The sequence below is a fragment of the Leptonychotes weddellii genome, chromosome 1 (assembly GCF_054177405.1).
Source record: "Leptonychotes weddellii isolate Sample4059 chromosome 1, ASM5417740v2, whole genome shotgun sequence".
NCBI classification, from domain to species: Eukaryota; Metazoa; Chordata; class Mammalia; order Carnivora; family Phocidae; genus Leptonychotes; species Leptonychotes weddellii.
In genome coordinates this window covers 105518427-105533498 of record NC_138369.1, presented here as the reverse complement: position 1 = coordinate 105533498, position 15072 = coordinate 105518427, and the positions used below count along the sequence as shown (strand labels likewise).

The following is a 15072-nucleotide window of genomic DNA, read 5'->3' as shown; positions in this document are numbered from 1 at the left end:
TATATATGTATATATATATGCCAGATCTTCCATCAAAACCAAAAAGAATTCCAAGAAAGATGATGACAAGGGTATAAGAAACATGGGCAGCTGAAGGAAGAAAAAATAGAAAGTGGTAAGAAAATGGAAAAGAATTGAAAGAATCAATGACAACTTGATTCCTGGAAAAGTGTCCTTTGAGCAACAAAGTTTTAGAGACAAAGAATGTAATTTCTTTTCCTATGGGTCCAATTAAACTTACAGAGATATACACACACACACACACACACAGAATATACAGAATCATAACATTTTCAATAATATTGCTGGTTTTTAGTTTTTGGACTCAATCTACAGGTAAAGCACAAAATAAATATAGAAGATAATTTAGATATTATAAGACGACAATATAATAATAATATGGCAAATTTTATAAAGCAGAGGATGAAAGAGAAGGGGAGGTAATGAAGACTACTAACTCTTTTTCTAGATTGTGATGAATAATATTAAATATATGTCATAAATCAAGAAACTTAGAAGAGTTGAAAATAATAAGAGCTTACAATGATTGGCAGGAAGTTTAGGTGTTTTAAACCCCTCATTTTTCATAAGTGAAGTAGATAAATACTGTCTAAAGCTGATAAAGATATGGGGGTTTTCAGATTCTAACCATCATCACCAAAAAAACTAAAAGTGCTGATAATGATGATCATCTCTATTGATTGGGACTGACAGGGTAGAGAAGTTTATCTTTTTTTTTTTTAAAGATTTTTAAAATTTATTTATTTGACAGAGAGAGACACAGCGAGAGCAGGAACACAAGCAGGGGGAGTGGGAGAGGGAGAAGCAGGCTTTCTGCTGAGCTTGATCCCAGGACCTTGGGATCATGACCTGAGCCGAAGGCAGACGCTTAACGATTGAACCACCCAGGCACCCAGTTTATCTCCTTCTTTTCCGCTTCTACACTGTTCAGATTTTTTTTTAACCATATGGAAGCATGTATGTGTGTAGACATATACATACACACATTTTTTTAATTAAAAAAGATCTTACCATTTTGCCCTATCTTTCCTGAACTGTTATTTAAACAAATATTTTCAGTTTCATTTAAATAGTTTCTTTTTTTAGAAAAGATTTTATTTATTTGAGAGAGACAGAGATAGTGACAGAGATAGTGACAGAGAGCAAGAGTAGTGAGGAGAGGGAGAAACAGGCTCCCTGCTAAGCAGGGAGCCAGATGTGGGGCTTAATCCTAGGACCTTGGGATCATGACCTGAGCCAAAGACAGACACTTAACCGTCTGAGCCACCCAGGCACCCTTCATTTAAATAGTTTCAAACATCTGAAATTGCCTTTCGAATTTTATTTGTAAAATGTCTATTTATGCCATTGGTCCACAGCATTTTATTTATTTATTTTTCCTTGCTTTTATTTTATTTCAAATCCAGTTAGTTAACATACAATGTTATATTAGTTTCAGATGTACAATATAGTAATTCAACACTTCCATACATCACCTGGTGCCTATCATGGCAAGTACACTCCTTAATCCCCATCACATATTTCACCCATCCCCCCACCCACCTCCCCTCTGGTAACAATCTGTTTCTTCTATATTGTTAAGAGTCTGTTTCTTGGTTTGTCTCTCTCTCTCTCTCTTTTTTCCTTTGCCCATTTGTTTTTTTTTTTTTTTTTTAAGATTTTATTTATTTGAGAGAGAGAGACAGAGCACAAGCAGGGGGAGTGGCAGGCAGAGGGAGAAGCAGGCTCCCTGCTGAGCAAGGAGCCGGATGTGGGACTCAATCCCAGGACTCTGGGATCATGACCTGAGCCTAAGTCAGATGCCTAACCAACTGAGCCACCTAGGCATCTCTTGTTTCTTTTTTTTTTTTTTAAGATTTTATTTATTTATTGAGAGAGAGAGAGAGTGGGGGGAGGGGCAGAGAGAGAGGGAGAGTGAGAATCTCAAGCAGACTCCTCACTGAGCATGGAGCCAAATGTGGAGCTCAATCCCACAACCCCAATATCATGACCTGAGCCAAAAGCAAGAATCAGACCTTCAACCAACTCAGTCATCCAGGTGCCCCAGTTTTGTTTCTTAAATTTCACATATGAATGAAGGGCACCTGAGTGGCTTAGTCCGTTAAGCATCTGACTTTTGATTTCAGCTCAGGTCATGATCTCAGGGTTGTGAGATTGAGCCTAACATCGAGCTCCATGCTCAGTGAGGAATCTGCTTAGGAATCTCTCTCTCCCTCTCTTGCTACTCTTCCCTCCTCCTCTCTCCCTCTCTTAAAAAAAAAAAAAAATCCACATATGATTGAAATCATACAGTATTTGTCTTTTTCTGACTTATTTAGCTTAGCATAATACTCTCCAACTCCATCCATGTTGTTGCAAATGGCAAGGTTTCATTCTTTTTTATAGCTGAGTAATATTCCATTGTATATATGTACCACTTCTTTATCCATTCATATACTGATGGACACTTGGCTGCTTTGATAATTTGTCTATTGTAAATAATGCTGTAATAAACATAGGGATGCATGTATCCCTTTGAATTAGTGTTTTGCATTTAGGGGGTAAATACCCAGTAGTTTGATTCATGGAAGGGTAGTTCTATTTTTAACTTTTTGAGGAACCTCCATATTTTTTTCCAGAATGGCTGCACCAGTTTGCATTCCCACCAACAGTACAGCATTTTATTTTTATTGATTTTCATATTAAGATAAATTTTTGCTTGTGTTTTATGTTACAGATTCCATTTCCTCATTTATCTTTTAATATTATTTCTAGGTATTTTTTGACAGTAAAAGAGTTTTTTCTTTATGTATACTTCTTTGCTTTTATGTGTACAATTTTCAGACACCCTGTACTTTCATACATTATATATTGATACCCTTAAAATACCTTTCCTATACCTGAATCTGTATTTTATACATTAGATGATGAAGAATGATTCTGAGCCATTTCATACAACTGGAACAAAGTACTAGGTACTTCACAAGGTACCTAGAGTGGCAGAGTGGGATAGGGAAGACATGACTCTGGTGGTGACATATATGGAAGAATTTCATCCAGACAAATTCTTTTCTCTCAGGCAAAGCTTAAGTATGTGGGGGTTGGGGGGGCCTCAATGAAGACCACTGATTATATCCAGTACTCAACTTCCTTACCCCCTTTCTTCATGTCATTTTTTTCTTCATTTTCATTGTGAGGAGGCACCATGAGGTGGCATGCAATGATAACCAGCAAGGAGGCAATACACAGGAGGATATGGGAATGCTGGGGGAAGGCAGTAGGGAGAAGCTCACAGACTACCCTACTGACCCAACCTAAGATGCAGAAAGCCCACCTTTCCCTCTCTCCCTGCTCCAGAAGCCTAGCAAGTCCTGGCGCAGAAGTTTAAAAATTGAGGTTTATCTGGTCTCAGCTTGTGGAGATGTGAGGGAACACTCATGGAAGGGGAGAGATTTTTTCCCTGACTTGCTCAATCCTAGAAGAAAACAAGAATGATGAGGAGACATAAGGGTAGCTGTCAAAGAGTTCTACGGATAGTAAAAGATCTTAAGATCCCTCTACATTTCCCTGATCCAAGAGGGATAGTGAGCAGAAATCATATTTGGAATTATATCTTTTTTTTTTCTAACTTTTTAAGAGAAGACACTCCTCCCAAAATAATTGGTCTAACTGGTCTACTTAGGGACATTTAAATTTCAAATACATTTTAAAAGAGTCTACTAACCTAGGCAAGATCTCATCACATCTGAAATAATCTTCCTATTAGGAAATTCTTCTTAAACCTCGGGTACTAAGTTAAATATTCATGTATATGCTCTTCTTAATTTTCTAAGTCTTTTTACTTATTTATCTATTTATTTTAAAGTTTTCTATTTAGAGGGCCAAGATGGTGGAGGAGTAGGAGACTTTGGTTTTGTCTGGTCCCAGGAATTCAGCTCGATAGCTATCAAATCATTCTGAACACCTGCGAACTCAACCAGAGCTCTAAGAAAAGAATAGCTGCAACTCTACGAATAGAAAAGCGACCACTTCTGCAAGGTAGGAGGTGAGGAGAAGTGACTCTGAGGCAATATATGGGACGATAAACCACGGGGGGTGGGGGAGACTCTGTCAGCCAGCTACCAGAAGGTGAGATAGCAGTGGAGCACAAAATCAGTAATTTCAGAAGTCTGCTCCAGTGAAGGACATCCCTGCCTAAAAGGTGCTCAGGTGGCAAAATGGGGTGGAATCCTAGGTGGAACAGTGTGGTCTCAGGATTCTTGGGGTCACAGGAAGACCAGGGGTACCTGAGTGCAGCAGGGTTCCCAGGCATCAGAGCGGGGAAGCCAGCTGCAATCAGCAAGCCCAGGAGTGGGCTCTCAGCTCAGGGTTGCCATAAACCACAAACAGCTGCACAGTTGGGTGACCGCTCTCAGAGCAGTGGCCGGCAAGCAGCCAAACTACAGCAAGACCCCCATCCCTCCCCCAGGGAGGAGCAGCACGGGTTCAAGCCACAGGAGTCAGTAGGGTCTAGAAACTTGAAGTGGGTCGCATGCCTGAGATAGCAACGTTCCTTCACAAGCTGGGTGAGGACAGAGTGCGGATGGAGACCAGGGAGACAGGAATGAGTGACTGTTTTTCCCTGAGGGCGCACTGAGGGCCCCAAGCTCTCAGCTTCAGGGCTAGAGATTGGGAGGCCACCATTTTCATTCTCATCCTCTAAAGTGGATGGGAAAGCCTTCAGGGAACAAAAGCCACATAGAGCACTGGAAGCAGATTACTTAGCCTGGCCCCCTTGCAAGGGCAGTGCAATTCTCCCTGGGGCATAGATACCTGAGAATCAATACAATAGGCCCCTCCCCCAGAAGATCAGCAAAAACATCCAGCTAAGATCAAGTTTCCTGATCACAGAGAACTGTAAAACTCCAGTGCTATGGGAAAATAGTATATAGAATTCATGGTCATCTCTCATGATTCTTTAGTCTCTCAATCTTAATTTTTTTCTTTTCCCTTTTTCAACCAATTTCTTATTTTATCAACTCTTCTTAATTTTCATTTTTACAGTTACATTCTATCCTTTCATTGTATTTAATTTTATTTTTTGTACATATATAAGTTTTTCTTTCTTTACAATTTTGGGATGCAGTTTCTTTTAACAAAAAGACCAAAATACACCCAGAATTTAGTGTATTGCTCTGTTCTCTTCACCTGTCTGATTATACTCTCCCTCTTTTTTTTAGTCCTTTTTAATTTTAATCTTTATAGTTACAGTCTAGCCTTTCATTGTATTTAATTTTATTTTTGTATATATATATATACATAGTGTATATATATATATATATATAAGTTTTGCCTTCTTTACAATTTTTGGATGTAGTTCCTTCTAACAAACAGACTAAAATACACCCAGCATATAGTGTATTGCTCTGCTCTGTTCACCTGTCTGTTCATATTCTTTCTTTTTTTTTTTTTGTTTTTTGATTTTCATTTTTACAGTTACATTCTATCCTTTCATTGTATTTAATTTTATTTGTGTACATATACAATTTTTTCTTTCCTTACAATTTTGGGATCTGGTTTTCTAACAAACAGACCAAAATACACACAAGATCCAGTGTACTGCTCTGTTCTGTTCACCTCATTATATTTTCTCTTTTTTTTTTAATTTTTTTTCGGTTATGGGTCTCTTCTGATTTGTTTACTGTATATTTTTCAGAGGTCGTGGTTGCCATTTTAATATTTTATTCTCTCCTTCATCTATTCTTCTCTGGACAGAATAACAAGATGGAAAAACTCACCTCAAAAAAGAGAAGAAGAGGCAGTGCTGACTGCCAGGGACCTAATCAGTATGGATATAAGTAAGATGTCAGAACTAGAGTTCAGAATAACAATTATAAAGATACTAGCTGGGCTTGAAAAAAGCATGGAAGATACTAAAGAAACCCTTTCTGTAGAAATAAAAGAAAAAAATCTAACCAAGTCAAAATAAAAAAGGCTATTAATGAGATGCAATAAAAAATTAGAGGCTCTAACTGCTAGGATAAATGAGGCAGAATAGTTTAACTCCCCTAGTAGTTACCTTTAAATATTTAAACTATAGATCCCAAATAAGCAAAAACCAAAGACAGAGCATAGCTGTTGACACCCCACCACACAAGGTAAGGAATTAAGGATACCTTGACCTCTCTTTATCTCCCGCTCTATATTTTCAGATCTTAGCTAACAGAATCTGTGAGTTTAATCTATTTTCAATTAAGTTATTATGTTTCTATTTCCATAGTATTTTAAGACTTCTTTAACTTTTCTGTTAAATTTTATTATCAAATTTAAACCAACCATTATTATTTAGATATAGTCTTAGTTTAATTAAACCTTAACTTAAATTTATTTCTATTTTTTTAACAAAGATTTCCTCATTTTTAATGTCTCAATTTTAGTACATCTCAATTGGCAGAAGTACTTCTTAAAGAGATTAAATTTTTCAAAACAGTTTTTTTATTTATCTTTTCAATTCAAAATTTTTATTAGTGAGTCAATCTACATATCTTCTCAACAATTCCATGAATTGAAATGAGTCCTACCCAAGTTCACATGTTTTTTTTTTTTCACTTTACCAATTATCACAAATTGTCCCCATATCCTGGCAATAGACTGATTGTAAATCTTGGCTTTCAGTGTTATGAGTTGACCTTTTTTCCCTCAGTCTCCTAATGGGAATTTTAATGGGAATTCAGAAACTGTCATTTTACCTCAAAACTTGAATATTTGTTTATTTGACAATTGGTCCTATCGCTGAACATTTACTTTTTTCATTTGAAAATGAGTTCTCAGAAAAAAAGAAGTAATACCAAGCAAAAGAAATCAGAGCTTAGAATCTGGACAGCAGTTCAACTATTTAAAACTAAGAGTAGCCTGAGTAGAGGGTGTGAAAGTGGGGAGCACAAGTGGAAAGGACATTGGTAAAATTACCAGTTTGTTGGCTTAGAAAATGTTTAATTTATACTAGAACAAATTAACCTTTCTAAACAAAAGAACCCATTTCCAAATCTCACCCACTCTGTCCAAATTCCAACCCCAATTCCTTCAAAGCTCTCTGTAGTGAGTATAATCATAAAAACATGTACAACTTTCTCTAATCTCATTTGAAAGTTAACTCAAACTCATATGGTCACTAATAGAAACTCAATGTCCTTATGGTCTGATAGAGTCTAAGCTTGCTGGTTGTCAGAGTCTATTTAATATATTTTCCTAAGCAGTGTGGATAATGAGATAAGATATTCAGGGAAATTAACATGTTAATTATGTGTACAGCTTGGTAAATATGCTCAGTGATTTGAACTGATTCATTATATGAGCTTAAATTATTATTGCAACAGTGAATGTCAACTATTCATGATATATACCTTCATCACAAAATATTGATGACCAAATTCAACCAAGTACTTTCCAAAAATTAACAACTACTACAAAATTATTCTTGAGTTGCTCTTAAATAATTCCCAAAGAGTTCTTCTGACACTGTAAGCATTCCCTGAAATACTTGTACCCAGTTTCTCTGCTGTCTAAAGAACTCAAGAGAAATTTCAATAATGTAACATTTGAGCTTAGTGAATCATATAGCTTATTAAGTGGCAAAGATGGAACTTTCAAATGAATGTACCTGATACCCAAGCCTATGTTCTTTCTGTTATGATTTTGCTTCTTATATAAACAACAATAGCTACCAAGTATTGAGAATTTACTATACTTTATACATATGATCATATTTACTTCTCACAACCCTTCTAGATAGGTTTATTTTTCACACTTTGTAGAAGGAAATTGAGGCTCAGGAAATTTTAAACATATTGTATTGTATTAGCAATTCATAAAAGAACAGAAATGTGTATCACTTCGAATCACTACACCTGTGACTTGCCCAGACAGAAAGCATGAAATCTATCTTGAAATATCTTTAGAGAACAGCGCTATTGTTTGGGAAATTGGGGGTAGAAAAATCAAGTCAGAATTCTTATTTCAGAAGGCAAAAAAAAAAAAAAAGAAAAAGAAAAGAGAGCTCTCCTGGTCATAGGGATCAAGCCAAGATGGGCACAAGGAGATGAGTATGTGGCTTATTCTGGTGTAGCTCTCTTGTTTGGCAGTCAGAGTAGGACCCAGTAGCCATCAGCACTTCCCACTTATAAGTACTGTAAATCACTCCTCTCTGTTATGTCTATGTTCTCAGCTGCCCTCAGCATTTTGGGAAGTGGAAGGTCCCAATGAGCCAGTTAACCATTTTGCTCAGGGCTAAGTGTATGCTCTTTATAGCCCTGTCTACTTGTCTACTGCCTCTGATGTGTGCCAACTTTGCTCATGTGAAACACAAATAACTCCCATGATTCAATTAAAGAGCAGCCCCTAAAATAGAAGAGAGGATTAAATCCATACCATTATAGGTAAATGGTATAGTGAGAAACGGCTACACCTTTACTGTGTATGAGGGAAAATAGCAATGCTAACCGTAACCAAGCAGTTGAATATATTCTGTTTCTCTAAAATATACATATTCTCAGTTTAGCTTTGTAGTTTAATTTAAAATACACATCTGGAATGCCAATTCTTTAATTTGTACACATATCATTTTTTGAGTGATATATTTTCTATTTCTGGTTGATCATATATGAGGTCAGCATTACCCCACACATCTGTTCACCTCTTGATTACCAAATGTGATTTCAGCTTACCTGGTTGGGTTAAACAGAATCACTTTCTATTTTCATTGATTGCACAGGAACATCATGATTCTGTCAAAGGTCCTGTTCTGTACATTTACTAATTTCATGTTATATTCAGTCTCATCCCTCAATAGGACACAGTCTCCACCAACACTGCGATCTCATGTAAACAATGCCACATAATCCATGACCTTGCCACCAACTCTGTGCAGAGGCAGCAGCTATAGAGATGTTGTACATATTTTATGAGCATCACCTCTGCCCTTCAATGATGATAGCACTTTAAGGAAATAAGCAATTAATTAAATACCAAACATCTGGGCTTATCTACTGACCCCTAAGTTTCCTGATTTTGTGGCATTGAGTCATTGTCTTGACCTCTCCATTCTTGCTAGCAATGAAAAAAATGATAAACCAGTCCTTGCCTACGCCACAGAGTCATTGGGGTGATCAAAAGAGACCATGTGAAGCATATGTAAAGATACACATAGAACATTATCAGTAGTTCTTAAAAATGGAAACCAACCTAAATATTCAGTAAAAGGTGAATGCTGTACTAAATGCTAACACATTCTAATGATGGATTATGTTTATTAAGAGACTTTATTTAAATTGAATAAATGTTACATAATATTATGTTTAAAGGACACAATGTTGTCTAATTTAGTAAAAAGATATTTTTTAAAAGCCTAAAAGAAAACACACAATAGTGTTAACAGTAGCTATTAGTGGTTAGTTAGATAATAGTTGAGTTTAAAAATAATAATTTTCTGAATTAAGCGGGAAAAATAAAAAAATAAAAGTCACATGCAACAGAAAAAAATAATATCAATTTTATTTATTTTACTTTTTAAAAATTAATCTATATTTCTATAATTATAAAAATAGTTAAAATATATGCAAAATACTTTGCACACCAAAAGTGTACCAAAATATGTGATAGTTAATATAATTACTTGAATAAAGTTTAAAGTAAATAAAGAAAATAAAGAAATTTGTTTGATTTCCAAATATAAGTTCAAGTTTCCTAACAGTCTTAGTGCTATGATTCAAATATTGCAATCTGAGATATCAAAATTTTAATACATATCAAGCATAAGGTAAGTATAATATGAGTCTACTTCAATTAATTAACTTAGATGTTAGCATACAATTCTACTGATAAAATCATAGTTCAAAATAAAAGCTATCTAAACATAAATTTGTTTATTTAAGTGTGGTGGTCAAGATTATTTAGTTAGCACTATCTGTTAGAGTTTTATTTTCTTGAAGAAAATATTACATGCTCCAAAGAAATCATTAGTGAATAAATTAGTATTAAAATTCTAAAAATAAGACTCAAACTTAGTAAAAATTAACAAGAAATCAGGATTATGTAATTACTCCAAATAATTTAGAGTACTGAGCTACAAAATTTTATTTCTGTAGAAGATATATATCAAATATTTTGGTTCAACATATGAATAATTTAAAAACTAATTAAAATTAAGAGAATACTGCAACTTAATTTATTTCCAATATTTATTCAAGGAGCTCTTACTTGTAATGGGAGTCAGAAGAGTCAAAATTGTGAGAGGTAATTCTTGACCTCATTTTAATAATTTGACCCTAGTATTTGTATAATTACAGTCTAATTTTTCTAGAATAAATATTTTAAGTGTCATAGCTCCATTCTGAATCTATCAATTTATATTCTATTAAGGCACCAAATAGTATTTATGTGAGTCTGTATACATATTTGGTTTATTTTTTATTATAAATAAAAATAAACATGTTTCAAGTGTCCTCTTCCATTAGTCAAGTTGAGATACGAAAGCAGTTTGAACAACCTTGAGATACATTTTTTTATTTCTCTTTATCACTAAGGAATATGAGCCTTGTCCAAAATCATAAACCCAGTAATGGCAGTCTGTCTGCCATCAAAGCCAACTCACTTTCTACTACATCACACAACTGTTGAAATTACTGTGAAAAATATGAAATAATTACCCTCAGAATATCCCATAAAAAAATTCCCTATGGGAAAATGAAGGAGTAAATTAATAATGAAAAACTACCACATCAACCATTCTAACATAACAGTTTCTTCACATTTTAGCAAAAGTTGAGATTCATCTTAAAATTGATAAAGCATTTAGCAATCAAGGACATCTTATAAACAGTACTTCTTAAGCTATATGTGGTGAAGGACTAATGTTTGCTTGTTTCTTTGTTTACTCTTAATTCTTTTATAGCTCTACTCTGTTCAGTGAGAGTCCACTAATCACGCATGTGGGTGTGTGAGAAAAGCAAACTGCTATTAGCACTTCTAAATGCTTCTCTAAAATTCTTTTAATGCATGCTGTAACAGTTTGTGAACCACATTTTCAGTAGCACTGTGTTAGAGTCAATTAAATAGTGTAATAACCAAAGTTTATTACATATCACTTTGAATCCCTTTTAATCAATTTTATTACATATAATTTTGAATATGAATAATCAATATATTTTCTTAAATTGGGACGAGTTGTAAAACTGACTATTTCACTTTCTTTGCCAGAAATAAATTAAATGGCTAAAGGCAGGGATCAAGAAGAAAGAGAAATATTGGATAATCCACCTATATGAAACATGATTCATTAATAATCAAGAATTAGCTCTGTCAGCCAAATTAACTATTTCTTGCTTCCAAGTAGCCATTTAGTATCTCCTATCAGCTATTCTGAGTTACTTTGGTCCTTGAGTTATTTTGCCACTGGTGGACACTTGCTTTTCTTCTGTAGTAAAACCTGCATGCGAGAATGATTTGGTCACTTATTAAAAATAAGCCGTAACTGATGTTTACTTCTTAATGATAAAACTGAGTAACTTATACATAAAAAACAAAACATGTCCTGTCTCACTCCGTGCTAAACCCCATAAAAAAAATTAAAGATCCGGGCACCTGGGTGGCTCAGTTGGTTAGGCGACTGCCTTCGGCTCAGGTCGTGATCCTGGAGTTCCTGGATCGAGTCCCTGGATCGAGTCCCGCATGGAGTCCCGCATCGGGCTCCCTGCTCAGCGGGGGGTTTGCTTCTCCCTCTGACCCTCCCCCCTCTCGTGCTCTCTCAGATGATTTGTTCCTATCCACTTTTTTTTTTAAAGGATTGCACTTTTGGTGTCATATCTAACAATTAATAAATAAACAAACAAATAAATACCACAAAACTAGTCTTTCATTCTCTCAAATAAATAAATAAAATCTTTAAAAAAAAAAATTAAAGATCCTACAAGCAAGAAGTAAAATATGATAAATCCGTCAGGAGATGTATTTAGGAAATGAGGAAGGAAGTGGATGAGTGCCATAAGCATAGGTAAAAACCAAGCCTAGCTTATTAAGATCTTTCTGCTTGAATTATTATTTCATTATCATGCATTTTTACTATGACAACCTCTTACAAATAACATGTTTTTAAAATTCCTTTGTGGAAGGAGCCTCTCCAAATACTAGATCGATTCTCTGCATTGAAATGGTTCAGGAGTCAGAAACTGATGTAAATGGAGATTTAACTGATTTCTCACACGAATAATCCTGTTCACTGATGTATCCCCCAGGTACTCGCTAGATATTCAATCCACATGTGTTGACTTCTGAATGAATGACAAAGAGAGGTTCCTTCAAGGAAGGAAGAGTACACTATCCCTGATTGCTCTATTTTTCTATGTGTGGCTTGCACAAACCATAAGGAGAGAATTCACCCTGTCCAGTCCAAGTGGGCTCAACAGGAAAGAGTAAATGAAAATCCAACCCAGGCAACCTGGTCAAAACAAAGGTGTGTTCCCCTATAACATGTCTCTCACCACATCAGGCGCCAAGGCTGAATAATAAATTCTTCTACCTGTTAGAAAAGACACACACTGGTTGGCCTGACTGGCTAGTGGGAATCCCAGCTATATCTATAACATAATATAACTCACAGCTAGGATAGTGCTCTGGAGGCTCATTATTTAACTAAGAGTAGGAATTACAAGAGCACTAAATGCAATGAAGCAACACAATTTGCAAGGGCTCCGAATTTATGGTTTTCATTAATTAACATAAAGTAGTGTAGGCAAGTGAAATCAAGTGATGTGCTCAGCTATTAGAATTTTGAGAGTTAATTAATATAACAGTACAGATCATTGAGCTTAGAAATTATGAGTAACATATAGAATTTTAAAGAGTATCATGATGCTTTATAATTATAAGATACTCCCCTGCTCCTTCAAATTGTATTCTTTTTAAGATTGGTTCCTTAACTCAATTCAAGATCAGATACCGCCAAGTCCATATGAAGAGAAAACAATTAGAAAATTTGTGCATTCAATTCTACAAACTCTTCTAATAAGGGATTGCTTATTTACTTAATCAGCTGTGATGATTACAGACCATTAGTGGCCATTAATAAATAAAACTATTTGGGTTTCACAAATATATTTGAATTTCAGACTTCTTAAATTTCTCAATAGGAGGAAAAAAAAAAACAAAAAACTAAAACAACTGTTCCTATGACCACAGCTTAAAATGCAATGGAACAAATTCTCATTTCTCCTCTGGAATTGTAAAGTTGAGGGGAATTGGAGGCTGTAAAAATTGCCACCACTACCATTCTATACATTCTGTATACCCTGTCCTCCTCAGTGGGCTTCTTAATTTAAGAGCTCTAGAGCACTGAGAGCTCCTCTTCATTTGAGTGAAGAGCTGTGTAAATAAAAGTAGAGTCTTGCCATTTCTATCGAATTTAACTTGTTAAAAATAGACATGCATTTAACTGAATAGCATTTTCTATGATGTTTTATAGATTCCTAATATATCTTAGTACATTTTAAGTTACAGGGAAAAATCTTGCACTTACAATCAGGACATCAATGGTCTAAAAACATTTTTTTCTATATAAGCACAGATTTACGTATTTTTTTCACAGTTACAGTATTTATCATCCACTGAGTACTGAAAATATGTCAAATGTTTTATTACTGCTTTATATAGATTATCTCATTATTGCTGAAGAGAACCTTGAAAGATAGGTCCTCATTTTATAAAAAAAGGAAACTGTTATGGGCTGAAGTTTGCCCCCCCTCAAATTCTTTTTTTTTTTTTTAAAGATTTTATTTATTTTTTAGAGAGCAAGCGAGAGAGAAACAGCATGAGAGGGGAGAGGGTCAGAGGGAGAAGCAGGCTCCCCGCCGAGCCGGGAGCCCGATGTGGGACTCGATCCCAGGATCCTGGGATCATGACCTGAGCCGAAGGCAGATGCTTAACCATCTGAGCCACCCAGGCGCCCTGCCCCCCCTCAAATTCTTATATTAAAGTCCTAACACTCAATACCTTAGAATGTGACTGTTTTTGGAGATAGGACCTTTGAAAGGGTAATTAAGGTAAAATGAGGCTACATAGGTGGATCCTAATCCAGTATGACCAGTGTTGTCACAAAAGGGGGACGTTAGCACATATAGAACATGCAGATGGAAGGGCGACTACATGAGGACACAGTGAGAGCTTGGCTGTCTACAAGCCAAGGAGAGAAGCCTCAGAAGAAACGAAACCTACTGACACCTTGATTTTGGATTTTCAGCCTCCAGAACTGTGAGACAATAATTTTCTGTTGTTTAAGCCACCCAGTCTGTGGTGTTTTGTTATGGCAGCCCTAGCAAACTAGCACAGAAACAATAATGTTTTTTTTTTTAAAAAAGAAGAAACAATTATGTTGATATGGTAACTCTCAATTCTTCTAGCTAAGTATTTCATTTGACCTGGCTTACCAACACTAATGTGTAAAACATCTAGGAAAATGGGTGAGAAAGATGTAAATCCTTTCCCTTCCGCTGAAAGAACAAGTTCTTTCCACCACTCCTGGGGGTGGGGGGGGTGAAGTTGTCAAGAGATGACTTGCACAAAAATAGAATATTAAAACAGATAAAAATAATTTGATTTTGAATAAAGCATGGGTGAAGGTCAGGAACCCATCACACCCCACCTGTAGGGCCACTCCCCACACTGAACCTCTCCTTGGTGGCAGTTAAGGAGGGATCCAGTAGGGAAAGCACTGTAGGATACAGTGCTGTTACAGCTCTTCAGGAGACTTATCTCATTCCCAGATTTGGGCATTCAGATATTAAAGATTTTCTGTAACAATCTGTATTTTCTTTTCTTTTTTTAAAAGATTTTATTTATTTATTTGATAGAGAGACAGTGAGAGAGTGAACACAAGCAGGGGGAGTGGGAGAGGGAGAAGCAGGCTTCCCGCTGAGTAGGGAGCCCGATGCGGGGCTCGATCCCAGGACCCTGAGATCATGACCTGAGCCGAAGGCAGACGCTTAATGACTGTGCCACCCAGGCGCCCGTGGAATGATTTTTTTAAGATTCTGTTTCATTCTTCTT

General features: G+C 35.8%; 1 long non-coding RNA gene across 3 annotated transcripts in view; it reads right to left on the bottom strand.

Annotated features, from left to right (window-relative positions):
• LOC115943450 (uncharacterized) overlaps positions 1-15072 on the bottom strand; it is a 509154-nt gene that overhangs the window by 364590 nt on the left and 129492 nt on the right. The window lies entirely within an intron of this gene.